General features: G+C 40.6%; 1 protein-coding gene across 9 annotated transcripts in view; it reads right to left on the bottom strand.

The window, feature by feature from the left end:
* APBB2 (amyloid beta precursor protein binding family B member 2) overlaps positions 1-24,001 on the bottom strand; it is a 256,229-nt gene extending 232,228 nt beyond the window's left edge. For 8 of the 9 annotated variants that reach the window (XM_014455588.2, XM_023753627.1, XM_014455591.2 and 5 more), the window contains exon 1: positions 23,817-24,001. The gene's annotated coding sequence lies outside the window, so the exon portion shown is untranslated. The remainder of the gene's footprint in view (positions 1-23,816) is intronic. The other variant, XM_023753623.1, reaches the window with a different exon arrangement.
* Between the last annotated feature and the right edge of the window lie 288 nt (positions 24,002-24,289).

Raw genomic sequence — 24,289 nt, 5'->3', positions numbered from 1 at the left:
TTAAAATAGGAGAAATGAGATGGGAGGGTATATGAGAACTCTGTACTATCATCTCAATTTTTCTGAAACTCTAAAACTATTCTTTAAAATAATGTCTATTTTTATTTTTTAATATATTTTTATTGATTTCAGAGAGGAAGGGAGAGGGAGTTGGAAACATCAATGATGAGAATTATTGATCAGCTGCCTCCTGCATGCACCCAGTGGGGATCGAACCCACAACCGGGGCATGTGCCCTGACCGGGAATCCAACCGTGACCTCCTGGTTCATAGGTCGATGCTCAACCACTGGGTTATGCCAGCCAGGCAAGAATGTCTATTTTTTAAAAAGAAAAAAGAATGTGACTATGAGGTTGGTTTTCTTGATGGCTCATACACCGCCTCTCACACCAATTCCAAAGAGTGGTCCAGTCATTGTTAGCAAAAAGGGCGTGACACTAAAACATCTGGATGGGGCCTATTTGGGGACTGAATTTGAACTAGTATCTCCAACTGGCAGTGTGGCATGTATTCTTAAAACCTAATCTTATACTTTTATGTCCCTTCCCACATACAACGCTAACATGTTTCAGGCTCAGAGTCTCCAGATCAGTGATGGCAAACCTATGACACGCGTGTCAGAGGTGACATGCGAACTCATTTTTTTTGGTTGATTTTTCTTTGTTAAATGACATTTAAATATATAAAATAAATATCAAAAATATAAGTCTTTGTTTTACTATGGTTGCAAATATCAAAACATTTCTATATGTGACACGGCACCAGAGTTAAGTTAGGGTTTTTCAAAATGCTGACACGCCGAGCTCAAAAGGTTCGCCATCACTGCTCCAGATTAATTCACTTTGATTTAATCAACATGCCCCAGGACTTTACCACATCTCCTACTTCTCTAAGTCAAGTCAAGGTCTTAAAGGAAGTCTCAGAAAGACTCTAGGAAATTCAATTTTGAAAAAACAGTGTTGGTATTTTTTCCTTAAAAATCCGAGTCCCAATTCTCAAGTTCTATAGCCACCTCAAATCCAGAACATTAGGCACCTGCACATTAACATAGGCAACCATCCATGCCTGATTCTCTCCCAAAGAGAACTTTCCGATCCCCGATCCAGGGACTTCTCTCCGCTCTAATACATGACTCTCCGCTGCCTCTGTGAGATCTGCTGGACTTCCCCATGTAAAAACTTCCCATGTGGAGCTAACCTAATAAATCACCATGAGTGACAGTAACTCCATTTTAGATCAAAATCCTAGAAAACCACAGACGAACAAATATGTAAATATTTAGCAGACACCACTTGATAATATTAGCCACAATAATAAGCAACAGCATTAAGAGTACTTCTGTGTTTACAGAGCATTTTGTCATTTAGTTTCATAAAAGGTGGTAAATGACACAGGTGGTAAAGATATCCCCATTAAATACATACGAAAAAATCGAGGCTTATCATTGAAGTCAGAACTCATTCACATCCACCACTGCTGACTTGACTCCACACAGGATCCCTCCAGACTTGGCTCAGTGCTTTTGTTCTCTCCACCCAGAAAGACGGGAGCTCTCTCCCATTGTAATTTCCCAGTGTACTTCCCTCATCTCTGGAGTATCTATCTATCTATCTATCTATCCATCTATCTATCTCTATCTCTCTCTCTTTCTCCAGGTCATTTATGTGTTCATGCATCCAATCTCCTGAGCAGAATTATGGAAACCAACTCAGGACTGGGGCACGTCCCCACTCATTCTTACAGGCCCTGCATGTTAACACAATGCCTCCCACAGGGGGTGCTCCCCAAACCCCATGGCCCATGCCCACATGAATGATCCTGTGCCACAAAGCTTACCCATTGGCAGAAGCTGTGAAACAAAAATATACCCTGTTCTGGTTCCAGAAAACGAATGGGAAATTCAAGGTGACTGTTTTTCCTTGACCTTGAAGCAAAATAAATTATGGTTCTGTTTTATAACATGGCTGATAACCATAAATAGGAAAGAGAAAGTGTTCTGTTTTCTTCCTGAGTCCTCAGCTCGGCTTCCAATTTGGGGCCAAGAACATTTGGGGAACATGCCACAGGTCCTGGTTTACATCCAGATTCCAGAAAATGGGGAGGAAAATGAGTTTGACCATCCATATCGCTGGAGTTCCTGTGACAGGAACCACCCTCTACAAAACACCTAAAATCAGTGTTTCTCTTTCTGTGGACTTACTGGCCACATTGACCATCTACACTAATAAAAGACAAACATGCAAATTGACCGTACCATCGCTATGTCTTAAGCCACGCCCACGAGCCAATCAGAGTGATTATATGCAAATTAACCCAACCAAGATGGCAGTCGGCAGCCACAGAGCTGGAGCAAGCAGGAGGCTTGGTTGCCCCAGTGATGGAGGAAGCCAAGCCTCCCATCTGCTGCGGCTGGCTCTGAGCTCCACTCAAGGTAACAAAGTTTCAATTATAGAAGAAAAATAAACCCGAGATACCTGCTTTCAGTCGGCTGTGGCCACGGAGCTGGAGCGAGCAGGAGGCTTCGGTTGCCCCTGGCGATGGAGGAAGCCAAGCTTCCCGCCCGCCCTGGCTGGCTCTGAGCTCCACTCAAGGCTACAAAGTTTCAATTATAGAAGGTAAATACATCCCAGAATAAAAAAAGAAAAAAAGGAGAGGCTGGGAGCTTCTGTCACTGGGGGGTTTGGCCAGCCTGAAAACGGCCTTCAGTCCCTCACCCAGACTGGCCAGGCACCTCAGTGGGGACCCCCCTCCCTAAAGGGTGTGTGGCCAACCTGAAAACAGCCATCAACCCCTCACCTAGGCTGGCCAAACCTCCATGGGGTGAGGGTCCCTACTGGGGGGGTGACCAGCCTGCAAACAGCCATCAGCCCCTCACCCAGGCTGGTCAGGCACCCAGTGGGGACCCCCACCCTGAAGGGGGTGTGACCAGCTGCAAACACCCATCAGCCCCTCACCCAGGCTGGCCAGGCACCCCAGCAGGACGCCCACCCTGATCCGGGACACCCTTCAGGGCAAACCAGCAGGCCCCACCCGTGCACCAGGCCTCTATCCTATATAATAAAAGGGAAATATGCAAATTGACCCTAACAGCAGAACGACTGGGAATGACTGGTCACTATGATTCACATTGACCACCAGAGGGCAGACGCTCAATGCAGGAGCTGTCCCCTGGTGGTCAGTGCTCACTCACAGGGGGAGTTCTGCTCAGCCACAAGCCAGGCTGATGGCTGCCAGCACAGCGGTGGTGGCGGGAGCCTCTCCTGCCTCCACAACAGCACTAAGGATGTCCGTCTGCTCCCTGCTGGTAAGTGGACATCCCCCGAGGGCTGCCAGGCTGCCAGAGGGATGTCTAACTGCCAGCTTGGGCCCAATCCTCCAGGGAGCAGGCCTTAGCCAGCAGGTGGACATCCTCCGAGGGGTCCCAGACTGTGAGAGGGCATAGGCAGAGCTGAGGGACCCCCCCCCCCCCAGTGCACAAATTTTTGTGCACCGGGCCTCTAGTTTTGTTATAAGAACCTTTGATTCTCAGAAGCTAAATCCGATGGAAAGTCAATTATTTTTTTTAGATTTTTATTGATTTCAGAGAGGAAGGGACAGAGAAAGAGAGAGAGAGAGAGAGAGAGAGAGAGAGAGAGAGAGAGAGAGAGAGAGAGAGAGAGAGAGAGAAACGTCAGTGATGAGAGAGAATTATCAATGATGAGAGGGAATCATCGATCAGCTGCCTCCTGCACGCCCCCCACTGGGGATTGAGCCCGCATCCTAGGCATGTGCCCTTGACTGGAATCAAACCCGGACCCTTCAGTCCACAGGCTGACGCTCTGTCCATTACGCCAAACCAGCCAGGGCGGAAAGTCAAATATTTTTAAAAGATCAAATCATTTAAAAAAAAAATTCTTCTCCGCCCCCTGGTATGAAATATAAAGCTCCTGACTTCACACAGAGAGGCACTAATTCAGAGTTCACTGCTCCTGCCTGAAGGGAAACCGAAGGCCTCCACTGTGCCAGGACATCACAGAAGTTGCTGAAAGAAGCAGTTTACTGAATAGTACTTCTGTGTCTTCAAAGTTTTACCAGGACCAACGGTGGAAAACTAAAACCATTGGGATCAAAGAGGCTAACATTCAATGCTTGCTTTGTTTGTTTTCAACCAGAATAACCAAAACTGAATATAGTTCATCAAGGTTTTAAGTTCTGCTTCACTGTATTTTTCCTTCTGTGTCCAACTATAAAAGAGGCTTTTTAAAAATAATAAAATGTTTAATTCTATCATCAGTAACACACGTGCTTTGAACTTTTTTTTTAATCAGAAATGAGAGATGAGGTGTATAGAGGGATCCAAACCTTTTCCTGTATATCCAAAGGCATATACTGTAGAATCAAACTGAAATCATTAGAAATGTCCTCAAATTTCACAGTTAATGAATTGCTCCTCTACCCTCATCACAGACTACCAGAAGGGACTTAGGGCTCTGTGTGTGTGTGTGTGTGTATGTGTGTGTGTGTGTGTGTGTGTGTGTGTACACACTTATGGGTGCTCATGTGTGCTGTGCCTGGGGGTGGGGTTGATGTGGGGGAGGGTAGGCATCAGAGCTGGAACTCATAAAAAGTGTCTTAGGTCCTCCTATGATCTGGTTCCACTTGCCCCTTTGCTTTCCCACCCCGTTCTTTGCTCCAGGTGGCTGAGCATTTAACAATAGGCGCCCTGTCCTCTGGCTCAAGGTTGGGTTTAGCCAATGGAGAGGTTCTCACAGGAGGGTGCCTGCAGGAGAGCAGAAGGAGGGAGAACAACTCCTGCCATGCGGGGTCCTCTCAGGTCACCAGTCCCGTCAGGTGGCCACTACACACAGCTCTGTCTCCCTGCAGTCACCCCTCCCGAACCTCCCAGGTCCAGAGTGGAAGGAGCTTGGCTGCTATAAGCCCCAGGGCACTGAGCTTCCTTGTGGTCCCCACACCCTGCCCGAGTTCCCAATTTGAATGTGCCACCTGTGTCCTCATGGGACCTGAACTACTATGTAGACCTAAAGCCTGTGAATAGCCACCTAACGAGATAGTGTCTTGTAATTAGCCCTGGTCAAAGAAGAGTCAGTCTACAATATTTCAGAACCTTTTAAAGCTGTTTTGGCTGGTGTACTGACATGCTTTTTGTTTGTTTGTTTTAATCCACAAAATGTCATCATCTGTAATAAATTACACAGTAGTGGAAATATACTTGTAGATTAGTGGTCTTTCCCCCGCCCCCAGCCTTACTAAAATATAGCTGACATATAAAACTAGTGATAGTAAAAGTGTACATCATGTTATAGAATTGTACACCTGAAACCTATAATTTCATTAACCAATGTCACCCCAATACTTTCGATTAAAAAATAAAGTGCACATCATAGTGGTGTGATAGAGGTATACATTGTGAAAGGATTCCCCCCACCTAGTGTTATCAACTATAGCCACATGCTTTACATTAGATCTTTAGACCTTATTCATCTTACAGCGAAGTTTGTACCCTTTTACAAACCTCTCCCTATTCTCCCTACCTCAGCCCCTGGCACCACTTTTCTACTCTGTGTTTCTATGAGTTTGTCTTCTTTTTTTTAAGATTCCACATATACATGATACTAAGCAGTATTGTCTTCCTCTGTCTGACTTAAGTCACATAGCACAATGCCCTCAAAGTTTACCCGTATTGTAAAGACAGGATTTCCTTCTTGCTCATGGCTGAATAATATTCCATTATATGTGTGTGTCTGTGTGTGTGTGTGTGTGTGTGTGTGTGCATCTCACTTCTTTATCCATTCACCAGACAGGTTGTTTCTGTATCTTGACTAGTGTGTTGATAAAGCTGCAATGAACATGGAGGAGCATATATCTTTTCAAGTTAGTGTGTTTTTTTTCTTTTGTGTGGGTGTATGTGTTTTCAGAAAAATACCCAGAAGTGGAATTTCTGGATCATATGGTTCTATTTTTAATTTTTTGAGGAAACTCCATATTGTTTTCCACAGCGGCTACAAAAACTTACATTCCCAGCAGCAGTGCACAAGGGCTCCCTTTTCTCCACATCCCTGCCAACACTTACCTCTTGTCTTTTTGGTGACAGCCATTCTAACAGGTGTGAGGTGACACACCACGGTGGTTTTTGTTTTCTTTTTCCCCCCCAAGTCAGAGCCCAATTTTATTTACACTCATCCTAAAGCACAGAATCTGGGGCTAGAGGACAGATCTCAGGGGAGAGGAGCTTGAGGCCACAGAGGACAGCGATGGGGTGCAGGAGCAGAAAGGGACACAGCGAGAACGGATGGGCCCCTCTCTGAGTGTTCCCCATGGGCTCCCACGTATCCCTGGGCAGAGGCAGAGGTGCCGTCTCATTCAGGATTTGGACTTGGATACAGCAAGTCCGATGAGTCCAGCCAGTCCCGCCACCCAGGCCATGCCTCCAACAATGGCTGTTTTCTCCTATGAGAGTGCATGGCCCCAGGATGTAGGGACCTTGTTCGTTAGGATCACCGCTCATGCCCACTGCCTAGAACAGGGCATGGCATACAGTCCGCACTCACTAAATATTTGCTGAATAAACGGAAGAACTGCCGATCTGCTTCCTTAAGGACGACAGCTAAATTTCCTGTGACCAAGATGTTCAGTGGCCAGCTTTCGAAGATGCTATGGACCGGATTCTCTTTAAATTAAAAGAGGAGTTTGTGGAACGATGTGCCATCCTACACGATTTTCCACACTGCACTTCAAAACCAGCACAGTACACAGTAAACAAACAGAAAACATGAACAAACTTAAATTGTTTAAACCAGGGCAGCAAAGGTTTTCTGTAAAGGGCCAGACAGAACTTCCACTCTGAAGGCCATAGAATCTGTCACAATGGCTCACCTCCGCTGCTATAACATGAGAGCAGCCACACACAGCACACCAATGAATAGCACAGCTGTGCTCCAATAACACTTTGTTTATGGACAATGAAATATGAATTTCATATAATATTCAAGTATCATGAAATATTATTTTCCTTTTGATTTTTTCCCAACAAAAAATGTGAAAAGCATTCCAGGCTCACAGGCCACACAAAAAAACAGGCAGCAGGCTGGATTTGGCTCCACGCTGTAGCTGGCTGCCCCCGGGTTTAAATAATTTCTAAGGGTGTTTTTTTTTTTCTACAGACAAAATACATCTAGTCAATCAATCTGCTGGGTAGCTACAATTAAGCATGGAGTAACTGTATTTGGTAAAGAATAATAAGCTGGATGAACAGTTTACTGGGTGAATAAACATTAGTAATCACTCTTTCAGGACTGTCTTTCCACCCAGATTTTCAAACAAATTCTGAAAGCATCTTTTTCTTCATCTAAGTCTCTCATCTTCCACCCTAGTGGAAAAAAAATGTGTCCTACTCCTTTCTTTATCAGAACTGTAACAAAAGCTTAGACAGCGAGAAGAGGATGTCTAACTGGCAGATTCCAGCACAATGCTTTATGATAAAGTGTACACTGTGTTGCTTACACTTTGCTTTCAAGTACTTTTAAACACACCCTGTTGTGTGGGCTCTGGAATGAGAACTATTTTGATTTCAGGTGCTGCTAGAATTCAGAGTCATCTGTCCCCATGAGCCGTAAAATCTGCTGAAAAGGCCAGGCTGGGAGACGGTGTGGCCAAAACGTGTTATTTCATAACTGAAAGCAGAAGACTTTAAGTTCACTCAGTTTTAATAATAGTCTCATCTCTGTGACATATTAGCAATATATGAAAACAAGCAATCTGAAGAACTCTTCTTGGTATTATTCAGAAGAGGTGTAATTAACTTGAAAGATGTCTATTTGACCTTAGATTCACAGCAGAGGACGGCAACAGTTTGCTTTTGGTCTCTAGATGTTTTAAATATCCCAATGATGGGTGTCCCAGAAACCCGATCAAGAAAGAATTCAAGAAGAAAGTTCTCAATATTTACACCCCTCATTTTCTCCAACACATGCCTTATCATTCACTAGACCCTGGGACCCTTCCCCAGTCTCTTCTGGCCTCTCCATTCCAACCACCACAATCCAGGTCATTTTTCTTCTCAACATCCTCTCTAGAAGATGAAACCCACACAGCAGGAATAATGAACTACTCACTGTTAAACCCTTAGCTCCTAGCACAGTACCTGACACACAGTAGGAGCTCAAGAAATATGGGAAGGCAACACTCCTGCTCATAACATTCTTGGCCCCTCTTATTCTGGCTCCACTTCCCATTTCTAGTCTGCCTTCCGTCATTCCCCACCATCCACACCAGTGGTTCTCAACCTTCTGGCCCTTTAAATACAGTTCCTCATGTTGTGACCCAACCATAAAATTATTTTCGTTGCTACTTCATAACTGTAATGTTGCTACTGTTATGAATCGTAATGTAAATATCTGATATGCAGGATGGTCTTAGGTGACCCCTGTGAAAGGGTCGTTCGACCGCCAAAGGGGTCGCGACCCACAGGTTGAGAACCGCTGATCCACACCCTCCTGGCTTCACACACACACCCATTTGTCCTTGAATTCCCCCATGCACACCCCTGCCTCCATAAGCTCATTCGCAAGGCTTCCTCTCCCTGAAAGGTCATCCCCTCTCCCCCACCTGTGGGCCTCAGAAAGCCCAAATCCACAGTCCAAGCCTGATGGAGAAAGGAAGAATTACTTGCCCCTTTGTTTGTTTTGCACAGAACTTTAGACACACTCTCTTAATCATTACACTTTGTTTTCTGGCTGTTCCCCCCTCCCCCCCAAAAAAACAAACAAACAAACAAAAAAACGTGCTCTGAGGGCAGGGCTCCTGTCCTTCTTTCTCTTTTTTTCTTCTTTTTCTTTTTATTCTCAGTGGCTTACTTGTAATATATACTGAGTGCCTCTTGAAAGCTACTTATTCATTCATGTAACAACTTCTTATCACGCACCCAACCTTCACTGGCACTATGGGGATATATGAAAATCTGAACACACACACACACACACACACACACACACACACACACACACACGTATCCCTGCCTATTGGAATTTGTATTACAGTGAGGAGTGAGAGGTAGTAACTTAAAACATAAGTAGGATATGTAGTGTGTTAAAAAGGGATACGCTCTATAGGAAAAAATAAAGAAGGATAAGGATTTGGGGAGGATGAGTGTAGGAAGGTCTGCAGTTGTCAGTAAGTCATTCAGGTAGGTAGGGCAGGTTTCACAGAGAGGGTAACATCTGATCAAAGATTAAAGAAGAGAAGAGGTTAGCCCTGTGGGTATGTGGGGAACAGCATCCAGGAGGAAGAAAGAGCAAATGTGAAGTCCCTGAGGCAGAAATAAGCTCAGTGTTCAAAGGCCAGGGCAGGTGGTATGGAGTTAGCTGGGGGAGAATATGAGGAGATGCGGGCAGCGAGGCAAGGGGGAGATTACAATTCCTACACTATGGTACAAATACCTTAAAGTATGGGGGGTATAATCTCTGCCATGACTAAGTGTAAGGTTGGATATTAGTACATAAGCTGTAAAGAAAAAAAGGAAGACAAGCAAAAATAAATATTACTAATTCTGATGGTCTATCCATCAATCAAACCATTTTAAGAAAAAAAATTATTTAAATTTTTTTGAAATTAGAAAAAATGATATGGCTTTATTTTTTAAATGAAACATTAATTATAATGGATTGAAATGTGTATAGATAAGGGATGCCACAATGAGTTTATACTCCAGACCACCACTGCCTACATTCAAAAGAAAAACTGTCATTTTCTTATTTACTAGAGGCCCAGTGCATGAAATTCATGCACGGGTAGGGTCCCTAGGCCTGGCTGGCAATAGGCCTTGTCATAGCGAGAGGATGAATTCCCGGTTGAACTACCGAGGGTACAATTTACATATTAGCCTTGTATTATATAGGATTATTAAATTTCAAGGTTCAAACTAAGACTACGGAGGTAAATCACACCACAGAGAAATGACTACAACAGTTTCCAGACAAGCCCATCAGGAGTTGCAAAGTTAAGTAGTTATTGCTATTGGAAGAGTTAGGGCAGGCATCTCCTTTGACCTACGACCTGCATCTAGGCGTTTTAATTAAGAGGAAAGTAAAATCTGGACAGAGGAATCAGAAGATATTTAAAAGGCACACTGCCTTTATCTGCACATCAGTCATTACTTCTAGTCCAAACAGGCAGGCCTTTCTTAGCAAACAGCCTTCCTGATTAGCAATAAGATTGTGGAGACTTCCAAGGCTACCCCCAGCCTTACAGCCTGAAAAGCAAATACAGTTCAGACCAAAGCTCATATTTAAAGCAAACAAACTGAGCATAAAGGTACACTTTCAGACACACTTCAGCAAGATGGGATTCTTTGTCCTTCAAATCACATTTGGTAAACATCTGTCTTTTTTCCTTTCTCTGTCTCAACTCAACGTTTTAACTAATATGCTTTCAAGGGAACATACTTTACCACTTTTCCTACAAAAATTACCTACTTCCTCTGCATGCCAAGAGGATAAGAAAGACTGACAAATAAACACAGTTTTTAAAAAATTACAGTTTTTAAAAATATTTACTAGGGTTTTAGAAACTATATTAAAACATAAAGAAGCAAAATGACCCATGGTCATACTACCTGGCTAGCTCCTGATTCTTTTCTAAAAGGAAAGAAAATACATACACGACCATAGCTAGAAAACTCAAATCATGCAGAAAAGAAAAAGAAGAAAAGTTTTTCAATATATAAACGTTCATATCTTTTTAGGAAAAAATATGTATATACTAGCTTTTTTTCAATTATACAAAAGGAAATGGTATTCATATGGGTCTACAAAACATTTTTCATTTTATATAGATACATGCACATACATATATAAGTATATGTGTGTGTATAACAATTCCAAATCAACACACATACAGAGCTACTTCATTCTTTACAAAGATGCTATAATATAATTTGTAAACTATCTTGGCATGGTTTTAAGTGAACCTATTTATGAAATTGCTGGTTTTAAGTGAACCTATTTATGATTTAAGTTTTTTTAAATATATTTTATTGATTTTCCACAGAGAGGAAGGGAGAGGGATAGAGAGTCAGAAACATCGATGAGAGAGAAACATCGATCAGCTGCCTCCTGCATACCCTCCACTGGGGATGTGCCCGCAACCAAGGTACATGCCCCGACCAGAATCAAACCTGGGACTCTTCAGTCCCCAGGCCGACGCTCCATCCAGTGAGCCAAACCAGCTAGGGCTATGATTTAAGTTTTGAAATACATTGCCAAATTGCTCTCCATTTGTGTCTATTTTAGAAGACAAATAATTACAGATGGCAGTCCCTTTTCTACATGTGTTGTATCACAAATGACCTGCTTTGTCTCAAGCTGCAGCACAGCAGGCCAGACAACCAACCCATCCCAGACCATGTCAAGCTCTTCTAGACAACACAGACTCTATGAACTAACCAGCAACATCGCAGAGCAAAGCTGGAGGGTGGCAATCACAGCTCTGGTAAGGGTTCTGTGCAACTGACCTTTTACTTCTTTATACATTCTTTGTCTAAGACACAGCTGCAGGAAAAGATCGTGGGGGAGAGGGGGGAATTATCATCGGCTGGGTACTTACCTTTGGTAGTTCATTTAGCCACTATGACACAATACCACAGGCTGGGTGGCTTCTGAACAACAGAAATTTATTGCTCACAGTTCTGGAAGCTGGAAATCCAAGACTGAGGTGCCAGCATGGTCAACTTCTGGTGAGGCACCTTTTCCTGCTCCATAGCTGGCCTTTTCCCTGTGCACTCACCTGGCAGAAGGGGCTGGGGTCTCTCTGGAGCAGGGGTCCTCAAACTTTTTAAACAGGGGGCCAGTTCACTGTCCCTCAGACCGTTGGAAGGCCGGACTATAGTTTAAAAAAAAACTATGAACAAATTCCTATGCACACTGCACATATCTTCTTTTGAAGTAAAAAACCAAAACGGGAACAAATACAATATTTGTATTTGCATGTGGCCCGCGGGCCGTAGTTTGAGGACCCCTGCTCTGGAGGCTCTTGTATAAGGCACTGATCCCATTCATGAGGGTTCTACCCTTATGACTGAAGCACCTCCCAGTCACCACTTCTTTATATCATCTTTGAGAGTTAGGATTCCGACATATGAATTTTGGGGGACACATTCATTTAGATCACAGCAGTACTTAACTAAGAATACTAGCAGTTGAAAATACAGTAGGTTCTCAGGTTATGTAGGAGATCCGTTCCTACAGCGTGATGCGACGTAACACAATTTTTGCCGTGAGCTGGAACCCACCTACATAAGTACCTACATCACTCCCATGGAGCACATACACAGCAGTAATGAAGTGAAACAGTAAAAAAAAATTAAAAGAAAGATAACAATTCCTGACCTTTACTTGTGGTAAATAAATAATAAAAAACATAAAGCACATATGTACATACATCAAAATGATGAAACTATTTTTTTTTATAAATAAATGGGAGATGGTGACGTAACCAAGAAACGACGTATGTCAAGTGCGACGTAACCCGAGGACTTCCTGAACTAGGAAAGCAGTAGATAGACAGGAGTCACATGACATCAGAGAGTTGAACACCTTGGACTCTCCCCATTGTCAAATCCTCGGAGCTCCCCAAGGCAGTCAGTGTGCAAAAAGCTCAAAGACCCAAACAAGGAATGCAGAGTGGGGATGCAGTCAGGAACATCCAGAAGGAATGAGCTTCTTCCTTCCTTCTCCGAGTAGCTGCTTAGGAGAGTCTGCTTCCCCCAGCAACCAGATGGCTCTGGATAACACAGCCAACAAGCAGATAGAGGCAAGACTGAGCTACATACTTTGAGTGCAAAACCTGGGACAGATGAATTTCAGAGGGGGGGGGGGGCGCGGGAGGGGAGTGATTAACCAGGGAACTTGTATATATATATGCATAACCCATGGACACAGAAAATAGAGTGGTGAAGGCCTGGGAGGGGCGGGTACAGGGTGGAGGGGATCGATGGGGGAAAACAAACAAATAAATAAAAACAAAGGGGGCATCTGTAATACTTCCAAGAATAAAGATAAATTTTTAAAAAACACAAAACACAAAAAACAAAAACCTTGGGACAGGTTCCCAAACATGCCCTGCATTTTTATTTCCACCTCTGAGGGTCGGATTAGGTGTTTTCCTCAGGTAAGAGGGCTTAAAATCCTCCATTCACTGACAGCCTCCAACCTCCTACTTGCTTATCAAAAAAATAAAATGCCACCTCTCCAGATTAATCTACATTCACATTGCACTCTCTCCTTGAAAATTCCAAAGCATTCCCTTCATCTATTACTTTGGACCTTTATTGTCCCATTAAGTTATTAGAAGAGTAAAAGATATAAAGAGAGATATAGAGAGAGAAACAAAGTTTTCTACAGGTCAACCGCTTCATAGGCATTGCTTTTTTTATACTGGCATATAATGTTTTGGGGAAAAGTTCAGATTCAAATCTAAATTAGTCGATGTGAGACTTGGATAAAAACATTTGGTCTTGCCAATCCTCAGCTTCTTTATCTTTAAAACAGGGTAATACTCTCTCTCTCTCATAGGATTGATGTGAAGATCAAATGAAGTTCCTTCTCCCCGCTCCCCTAACAAAGACTGAGAAAGTGCTTAAGTACTTAACACATGGGACATGCTCAATAAAACCTGGGCTCTCCCAGAAGAGCTTGTATTCTGGCTGTCTCTCCCCAGGATATTACATTTTATTCCCTCTAGTGACTAAAGAACTAGACTTCCTAGAGGATACCATTAACAAGTTAACTTGGGATTTAATGGAATTGCACTGAACTAAGTAAAATTTATTCAACATCTCTTATCACTCATAAATAAATGCCTGCTTGAGATCAGTGGTCATTTTGAGTCCAATTTTAGAATCCTCGAGGGCCAAAAGTCATGGTTGGAATTCCAGATTTTTTTATTTCTGTGATAAGTCTTGGGTAAAGTCATTAATTACTCTCTTACTTTCCTGGGCACTGTCACGCTTTAATTCGATAATAGCCACAACATGAACAAACTATCTGCAACCTTAAGTCTTCAAGAAAATCACCCTTGTGAAACCAAGCACAGAATAGTTACTAAGATGCTAACATCTGTCCTAAAAGAGCTTCACACAATGACTGCAAGAAAAACTGTTTTTCTTTAATTCCTAAAAAGAGTGCGCTAGCACACTACACTGAGAAATTTCTAACACAAGCTAGACGGATGCTGACATTCATGTTTTAAATAAATTACTGGGCTTGGACACTGTCTATGTAAAAACATCCAATAGACTATTTTCGTTAATAAGTGAAGCTGATGATCAATCCTTTTTTGAGCAGATAATAATCAATTTGGAAACTTCAGAAATTCTGAACAGTCATGTCATAAATACAGATCTTATTTGTGAAATATAATCAAATTAAATGTTTTGTTCATTATAGGTCACTATGGAACTGAGAAACTATCACCTGTTTTTATATCAATAGCTACATTAAAATAAATGATAACTGACTATATGTCATTAGAGTGCAGTATCTTTGAAGGCTTTTAAATGAAACCTAATACTTCACAGGTTATTTAACATAAAAATATAAAGACAAGCAAAAATAATCAAAACATGTAAGATTCTGAACTCTATTAATATCTCTATATATAAAAGCCTAAGCGACCGTCGACCTTTTGACCACCCGACTGCTAGCTATGACGCGCACTGACCACCAGAGGGCAGATGCTCCAACAGGTAGCTATGACGCGCACTGACCACAAGGGGGCAGACGCTCAACACAGGACCTGCAGAACTGAGGTGACCTGGCAGCTGCAGTCCTCGGGTGATGCACCCGGAACCAGAGAAAAGGGAGCCTGATTCCAAAGTGCCTCAACTGAGAACCACCCTCTCGCAACCCAGGACCCCTCAGGGGATGTCGGAGAGTGGGTTTCAGCCAGATCCCCGCAGACCAGGCCGAGGGACCCCACCGGTGCACTAGTATTTATCACAAACACCCTTATTACAGATTTACACAACAATGGTTTCTTCTAATGAAAGCAAGTTACAGAAACCCTCTTTATTCATCTTGCATTGGCTCCCCGAATGTGACTACGTTGATGTGGTGATTTTTCTTCATCTGCAACCAAATAATTATAAACAGGCTGGAGCCTTCACAAATGTAATTGTACCACAACTCAAACTTCCCCAGCTCAATCATTCTGAACCCCTGATTTCAGTCAGCACAACACTCAACTCAAAGTAAAGGGCAGTTAAAAAGTTACCGTCACCCAGCCGTATTCTGTTTCAGCTTCCTAAGAAAAACAACAAGACCAAATTCTCCTAGAACATTATACTACATTCCTCATAGGGTCATTCATCATTCTGAGCATAGGTCACAGAGATTTCTGAAAGGGCACCAAAGGGGAAGAAAAGATTTGTAGGAGTGACTGGGTTAAAAGATTCGTGATACCCACTTCCAGGATCCTAGAGATATAAATGAAAGCTTATCTATGGCTCTTTTCTTTTAAATGAAGAATAAAAAAAAGAATAACTCCACATTGCTCTCTATAGATGCATTTTTATGAAGTGATACCATCAGCCAAGAACTGATAAATCAGCCAAGGACTGCCAAGAAACGCATTGGGGCCAGGTAACAAACATGTCAGTTCCCATCTAGCTGCTCTGCCCACGTTGAAATGAGAAGATTACAATGAAAGAGGAGAAGCAGGGAAGCCATTCTGGAGAACTGAGCCCTCAGAGAGCTGGGAGGCATGGCTTGACCTACTAACAGATCTGCAGAAACACATATTTTAAATCTGATACTGTGGTTTTCATTAAAAGCCCAACGGAAGAAATCCGCTTTTACCTATATGAGGAGCAGGGAAGTGTCTCTGAATTTCATTCAACACCAAATTTATGTATTTTCACATTAAAAATAAGTTAGTCCCCAAACAAAATTATACCTTTACTAGAAAACAAAATAAAAGAAAATGGCCAACTAGAGTCCAAACATCTCAATAAAGCAGCGATTTTCAACCCTTTTCATCTCATGGCACACATAAAATAATTACTAAAATTCTGCGGCACATCAAAAAATATGTTCTATTTTTTACCAATCTGACAAAAAAAATTGATATAATGTTGATTCATTCATACCAAATGGCTATTGTTGTGTTGGCTGTGGTCATTTTTTTAAAATTTCACAATCTAAGGGAAATAAGGTCCATGATCCTGACTAGTCACTGCATAGGTATTGCATGTTTTGAAAATTCTTGCATCACACCAGTGTGCTTTTTGCAACATACCAGTTGAAAATTGCTGCAATAAAGCAATGACTTTTCTTACTCCTTTTCAATCTTAATGCATTCATAATTTTTACAGTTATAAGTAAAGAAGAGATATAAATTTAGTCTTCACATTTCCCATATAATTATATTCATATCAACACAGTAGTCTATTAAGAACCATACTAATACAAAGAAAAATATAGCAAAGCTAAGTATAAAAATACAGCTAGCATTTTAATTATATTATGAAAACTACCCAATTTTCATAAAACATAAAACCACACTATATTCCCCAAACCCAAGGCATTTTAATTAATATTTTCCACTTAGTAAAAGAATAGTTTTGTGAAATGTAGCTTTTTCTGTATAAAAGTCTCAACTCATATAACCATTAGTGAAAATTCTTGATATTCTTAAAATAATATACCAAACTTATAAGTCCTTGTCAGTAGTTATTGGCAATGGTTAAGGTAATAAAATTTTTTAAATTTAATCTGTTTTATTCAAATGGATAATGGCATAAAAATGCTTAGCACTTTTATGAGAAAACTAATTTAAAAAAAAATTTCAATTACAGCCCTAACTGGTTTGGCTCAGTGGATAGAGCGTCGGCCTGCGAACTGAAAGGTCCCAGGTTCGATTCCGGTCAAGGGCATGTACCTTGGTTGCAGGCACATCCCCAGTAGGGGGTGTGCAGGAGGCAGCTGATCGGTGTTTCCCTCGCATCGATGTTTCTAACTCTCTATCCCTCTCCCTTCCTCTCTGTAAAAAATCAATAAAAAATATTTTTATAAAAAAAAATTACAGTTGACACTGGATATTATATATTAGTTTCTAGTGTACAGCACAGTGGTTAGACATTTATATATCTTACGAAGTGATCATCCAGATAAGTCTTAAACCCACCTGGCACTATACATAGTTATTACAATATGGACTATATTCCTAATACTGTACTTTACATCCCATGACCACATTGTGACTGTCAATTTATATTTCTTAATCCCTTCACCTACCCCCCCAACCCCCCTCCCATCTGGCAAGCATCAGTTTGTTCTCTGCATCTATGAATTTGTTTCTGTTTTGTTTGTTCACTTACTCTGTTTTGGGGAATAAACATAAAAGTGAAATCAGAAAAGAAGTACTTTTGCTTTAAATAATGGATGTAATAATCTAGAAAATGCATGTAGATTGACTTACATTCTCTTCTATCACTTCAGATTCCCACAGTTATCCACAGGGAAATAACCAGACATTAGAGTACGTTTAACACAGTTACTCAAATAGGAAGGGAGAGAAAAAGTAGCAAAAATACAATAATAGTTTATTTTTTTCTAAAGAGAAATATATTGCAACTTAAGCCCATTTCTTGAAGAAACTTTTTTCATTGAAAAACTGCGTCGTAAAAAACTAACTAAAGTGAGCTACTAGCATAAAGAGCAGAACTGAGAGTCCAGAAATAAACCCTTATATTTATGGTCAATTAATTTTCTACAAAGGTAACAAATAAGTCAATAAGTAAAGGATAGTCTTTTCAGCAAATGGTGTTGGGACAACTGAATATGCAAAAAAAGAAAAGAACAGAAGGAAATAAAAAGTATACCTGACCTCACACCATATATAAAACCTAATCCAAAATGAAACTAAATGTAGAGCTAGAAAGAAACAATGGAGAAAAATCTTTGTGACCTTTGGTTAGCCCAAGAGTTTTTAGAAACAAAAATCTTAAGCTTTGAAAGGAAATATGATATATTGAACTTGATTACAATTAAAAACTTTTGAGCCTCAAAAGACACCATTAAGAAAGCAAAAAAACAAGCCAGAGACTGCGAGAAAATATGTGCAACTACATATATCCAATAAGACAAATAACCTAAAATAAAAATATGCAAAGGGTTTTAATAAGCATTTCCCCAAAGAAGATAGGAGTGGCTAAGAAGCTCACTGATTGAATAACTAGCTTAATTATGAGAGGATAAATTCCATAATTACCATCTTTTGTCCTTCTAAAAAACCTACATAATAGAATGATTTCATCAGAAACTCCAAAGCACATTACTTCGTATTTCTCATATGACAGTAAAGTTTTCACATCACTGTAAAAAATAAAGATAACAACCAGATTGTGCAAGAAACAGAACTATCTCTAGTCACAGGTGATATAATCTGGTATGTAGAAAATCCTAAGGAAGTCACATACACAATGAAGAAAACTGTTTATCAGTACTGATAAAAAAAAGTTCGACAAGGTATAAAAAACAGGATCAATATACAAAACTCAATTCTATTTCTATACACTAGCAATGAATATTCTGAAAATAAAATTTTTAAAATGATTCCAGTCATAAAGGCATCAAAAAGAAAAACACTTAGGGATAAATGTAATAAGAAATTTTGTTCCCTAAAAACAAGCAAACAAACAAAAAACACTGTTGGAAGAAATTAAAGAACTAAATCAATATAAACACACTCCATGTTCATGGATTGGAACTCTTAATATTGGTTAAGATGAAAGTACTCCTCAAGTTGATCTAGAGATTCAATACAATCCTTATCAAAAGGCTGGTGCAACATTAAAAAATGAATTAATATAATCTATCATGTTAATAAGCTGAAAAACAAAAACCATATGATCATATCAACAGGTGTAGAAAAAGCATCTGATTAAAAATCCAACATCCACTGTGACAAAAACTCTCAGTTAACTAGGAATATGAGAACTTCCTCAACTTAATTTTAAAAATTTACAAAAACCTTACAGCTACCATTATACTTGATGGTGAGAACCCAGATGCTTCCCCACTAAGGATCAAGATCAAGGAACAGACATCACCTCTCACCATTCCCATGGAACATCACATTGGAAGTCCTTGCTAGTGAGATAAGACAAGAAAATCAAAGGCATACGAATTGGGGAGGAAAAAATAAAGCTGTCTTTGTTTACAGATAATATGGTTATTTATATAGAAAATCTCAAAGAATTAACAAAAATACTCCTGAGACCAATAAGCAATTATAGTAAGTTTGCAGGATACAAAGTAATTATACAAAAGTCACTTGCTTTCTTATATACCAGTAATAAACAACTGGTATTTGAAATTAAAAACACAGTATTATTTATATTAGCACCAAAATAAATGAAATACTTGATATAAATCTAACAAAATATGTACAAGATCCACATGAAGGAAACTACAAAACTCTGATGAAATAGTCAAAGACGATCTAAAGAAACAGTTATTCCATGAATGGGAAGACTCAATATTATCAAGATGCTTGTTCTTCTCAACTTTACCTACAGACCCAACACAGTTTCAGAGCAAGTTCTTTTGTGGATGTTGTTAAACTGATTCACAAGTTTACATGGAGAGGCAAAAAGCCCAGAACAGCCAATACAATATTGAAGGAAAAGAACAGGGTCAGAGGACTAACACTATCTGACTTGAAGATTTACTATAAGTTACTATAATCAAGACAGTGGTATTGGCGAAAAAAAAAGACAAATAGATCAATGAACAGAACAGAGAGACCAACACAAATAGTCAATTGACCTTTGACTAAGCAGCAAAGGCCACTCATTCAATGAAGAAAGGATAGTAATTTCAATAAATGGTACTGAAATAACTAGGCCTCCACATACAAAAAAAAAAAAGAAAAAAGAAAAGAAATGTATACAAAGACCTTAAACTGTTCACAAATATTAATTCAAAAGATATAATAAACCTAAAAGTAAAATGTAAAACTATAAAACTCCAAGAAGATAACACAGGAGAAAACCTAGATGACCTTGGGTTGGCAATAGCTTTTCAGATACAAAACCAATGATCCATGAAAGAAATAATTGACAAGCTAGACTTCATTAAAATTAAAATTTTCTTCTATGAGAAAGAAATTGTCAAGAGAATGAAAAGACAAGCCATAGAACTGGAATAAAGTATTTGCAAAAGACATATTTGATAAGGGACTGGTACCCAAATACAAAGAACTCTTAAAACCCAACAATTAAAAAATAAACAATCCAATTTAAAAAATGGGCAAAAGATACCTCATCAAAGAAGGTATACAGATGGTAAACAGCATATGAAAAGATGCTCAACATCATACATCACTAGAGAATTGCAAATGAGAACAATGATGAGGTACCAGTATACACATATTAGAATGGGCAAAATGCAAAGCACTGACAACATCAAATGCTGGGGAGGATGTGGAGAAACTCACTCACTGCTGGTGGAAATGCAAAATGGTACAAACACTTTGAAAAACAGTTTGGCGGTTTCCTACAAAACTGAACATACTCTTGGATACAATCCAGCAATCATGCTCCTTGGTGTTTACCCAAAGACGTTGAAAACTTATGTCCACACAAAAACCTGCACATGAATGTTTATAGCAGCTTCATTAATAATTGCCAAAACTTGGAAGCCATCAAGATGTCCTTCAGTAGGTAAAAGAATAAATAAACTATAGTTCATCGAGACAATAGAATATTATCATTAAAAAGAACTGTCAAGCCCTAGCTGGTTTGGCTCAGTGGATAGAGCATCGGCCTGTGGACTGAAGGGTCCTGGGTTTGATTCTGATCAAGGGCACGTACCTCAGTTGCAGGCTCAATCCCCGGCCCTGGTCAGGGCATACACGGGAAGCAACCAATTGATGTGTCTTTCTCACATCAATGTTTCTCTCTCTGTGTCTCTTCCTCTCCCTTCCACTCTCTCTAAAAATCAACGCAAAAATATCCTCAGATGAGGATTAAAAAAAATTGTCAAGACATGGAGGAATCTTAAATGTATATTGCAAAGAAGCCAATCTGAAAGGCTACATACTGTATGATTCCATATGACATTCTGGAAAAGGCAAAACTATGGAGACAGTAAAAAGATCAGTAGTTGCCAAAACTTCAGAGGGAGGGAAGAAGGGATGGATGAATGAATAGTTAGAACATGGGATTTTCAGGGCAGTGAAAGTATTGTGTGTGATGCTGTTACGGTAGATATATATCATTAAATATTAGTCAAAGCCCATAAAATGTACAACACACAGAGTGAACCTCATGTAGACCATGGACTTTAGTTAATCACAATGTGTCAATCTTGGCTCATCAATTTTAACAAAAGCACCACACTAATGCAAGATGTTAATAATAGGAAAAACTTAGGGGGTGGTTGGAACTCCGTACTTTCCGCTCAATTTTTCTATAAATTAAAACTGCCCTCCCCAAAGTAAAGTCTATGATTTTTTTAAAAAGCAAACCATGTCCATTATATAAAACAATAAAATCTAACATTAAGAAGAGAAAATAAATCTTTAAAATTCATGACACACTTGAAATTCTGCCTGGAACAGAAAGCCAGCTGAGGTTTTCATAAGAAGAATAACTGTCACCCTGTGGTGTTAAAATAAACTCGGGACAGCTCTCTGATAACCTCTCATTTGGCTGCCCCTGAAACAACTGTGTTTACAGTAAATACCAAGATTCTATACTAGCAAGCTCTGAAATTATCTTTCTTATCTGCAATTTATTTTAACGATAGCCTCTGGAAAGCCTCCCTTTCTTTCAGATTCAAAAAGCAAGTAATTGAATTAAGTATATATTTTAAAATGTTCCTGAAAACAAAAATCCTATTTCTCTTTCGTTAAATAATAGCTCTCTCTGCTAGCATCTCCACTCCCCAGCAGAATTCATAATTCCATCTCTTCTACTCCCACAAAACTTCGTTCTTACCTCAACCGATACATTTTTCACTGTCAGCTAGCCAAATACTGAGCTAGCCTACCCTCTCTCTGTGAGCCCCTGACTACAGGGACTGCCACAGTCATTTCATAATAAGACCCCATCCTAAAAGGCATTACCCATCAAAATGTTTGCAGATGTAAGTGATGGACACTAACTCAAACTAAGTAGCTGACCTGCCAGGAAAGTGAAAATGGATTTGCTAGCTTTCGGTGATGCAGAATCTGGGACAATAAATTTTGTTTGTGTGTTGTATGTATGTTGTGCATGTATGTTTTGTGTGTGCTGTGTGTGTGTGTATGTTGTGTTTGTTTTTTGTGTGTGTTGTGTGTGTAGTGTGTGTTGTGTGTGTATGTTTTGTGTGTGTTGTATGGTGTGTGTGTGTGTGTGTGTGTGTGTGTGTGTGTGTGACCCCCTTCCCTCCTCATCTTGTTTCCTCCATCTCCCTACTCTGATTTCCTATGTTGACCTCATTCTCAGGAAGGCTTTCCCTAAGTCAGTGATGGCGAACCTTTTGAGCTCGGCGTGTCAGCATTTTGAAAAACCCTAACTTAACTCTGGTGCCGTGTCACATGTAGAAATTTTTTGATATTTGCAACCATAGTAAAACAAAGATTTATATTTTTGATATTTATTTTATATATTTAAATGCCATTTAACAAAGAAAAATCAACCAAAAAAATGAGTTCGCGTGTCAGAGGTGACACCATCACTGCCCTAAGTGGTAGCAAAGAGAGTAACCAGTGGTCCAGCTTCACAAACCCACAAAAATGAAAAATGTCTTTGCAATAGTTTCAGTGAAAATACTGGGGCTCCTCCATAAACTGATCCTGGTGACCCTGACTAGCCAGGCTATGTCAAATGCCCGTAACAGAGACACTGAGGTCACCTCTAACTCCACAGGCTAAAAACAAAGCAAGGGTGCCTGCCCAGGGAAACCTGGGTAATTTGTTGGGGGAGGAAAGGATGCTGGGTGGGCAAGGTCAACAGATGCTCAGTACTTCACAGGTTCTCAAGACTGCTGACTCGCTCCCTTCGAGTGAGTATGTATTAACTGCTATTATGTCTAATGCTGAGTTTCCCACTGAACGTCCGATAAAAAAGGTTTGCAGTGCCCGTGCCTGTAACACAATACTCGTTCTCACAATGAATTATTTCCCATCTCATTGCCACAGTGAGGGTGCTGTGCAGTGTCACTCTGGTGGCCACTGTTTTGCCCTTCTTTACGTTGTTGTTACTTTAAGGGCATTTCTTCTCCTTTGTCCTACATGAGTATCTTAATGCCCAAAGCACACTGCTGGAACCAAATGTGTTGCCAGCTTTTGTTTTGGGGGGAGATAAAAGTAAAAACTTGCTGAGCAAACTGAAGGAGCACAGACAGAAGCGACCCCCTAAAATGGCAGGCCCCCATGATCACCCTTCACAGTGTGAAAACCCAAATGCGGGCACGTCTCTGAAAGGGCCAGTGCCAGTCCTGCTTCTCAGGGTCACTGCTTTCTCTCCAAAATAAAGCCAAGATCACTGGGTCGTTGTGAGTGGCTTGTCACATATTTGTGCTTGCGATCTCCCTCTCCTCTAGAAGAGGAAGATGAGGGGGGGGGGGAGGTGTGGGGCGGGCAGAGGAAGAAGGAAGACAACAATACCCTGTACACAGAAGTCTATCAGGGTACAGCATCTGCCACTTATCTGATGCTCTCACATAACCTGGAGGATGATTCAGGGTCGTCTCAAAAACACTTTATGAAATTAACAAAACAAATTTTCCGCATCTGACACAAGCCACTTTGTCCAGCCTCTGTTATCTTACACCAACCTGATCCTGCTTAAGTTATGGTCTGGCTCAGGCTCTCACAGCAGCTTTCTTTTATGGATTTTCCATCCAGCAAATGTTTCTGTTCCACAGCTGGGCAGATCCGACCACAGCATGCTTGGCTACGGACCGCAGCAGCTCACCCGCAACAGCTCCAACCTGGAGGGGCAAAGGCCAGAAGCCATTAGAATAGAAGAAAGGAGATTCATTTTCTCTCTCTTTTTCTCTCCCTCCTTCTCCCCCTCCCTCCCTCCTTCCCTTCCTCTTTCTTTCTCTCTCTCTCTTATGGATTTGGCAAGATAACCCCAAACATCTAAATGTTTAAAATCATTAATGAGCAGAGACAACAGCTTATAAGTGTCCTAGAGACAAGCTTGGGCTATTGTGAGGGGGAGATTAAAGTATTTAATCATTATTGAAAAGGCTTGGCTAAACGATTGTGCTCTGTTTGTGGAAAATTTAAAAGCCAGCTGTTT

This window comes from Myotis lucifugus, unplaced genomic scaffold, assembly GCF_000147115.1.
Source record: "Myotis lucifugus unplaced genomic scaffold, Myoluc2.0 scaffold_48, whole genome shotgun sequence".
Classification (NCBI taxonomy): domain Eukaryota; kingdom Metazoa; phylum Chordata; class Mammalia; order Chiroptera; family Vespertilionidae; genus Myotis; species Myotis lucifugus.
Note: the sequence above shows the minus strand (reverse complement) of the source record. Positions and strands in the feature narration are given on the sequence as shown.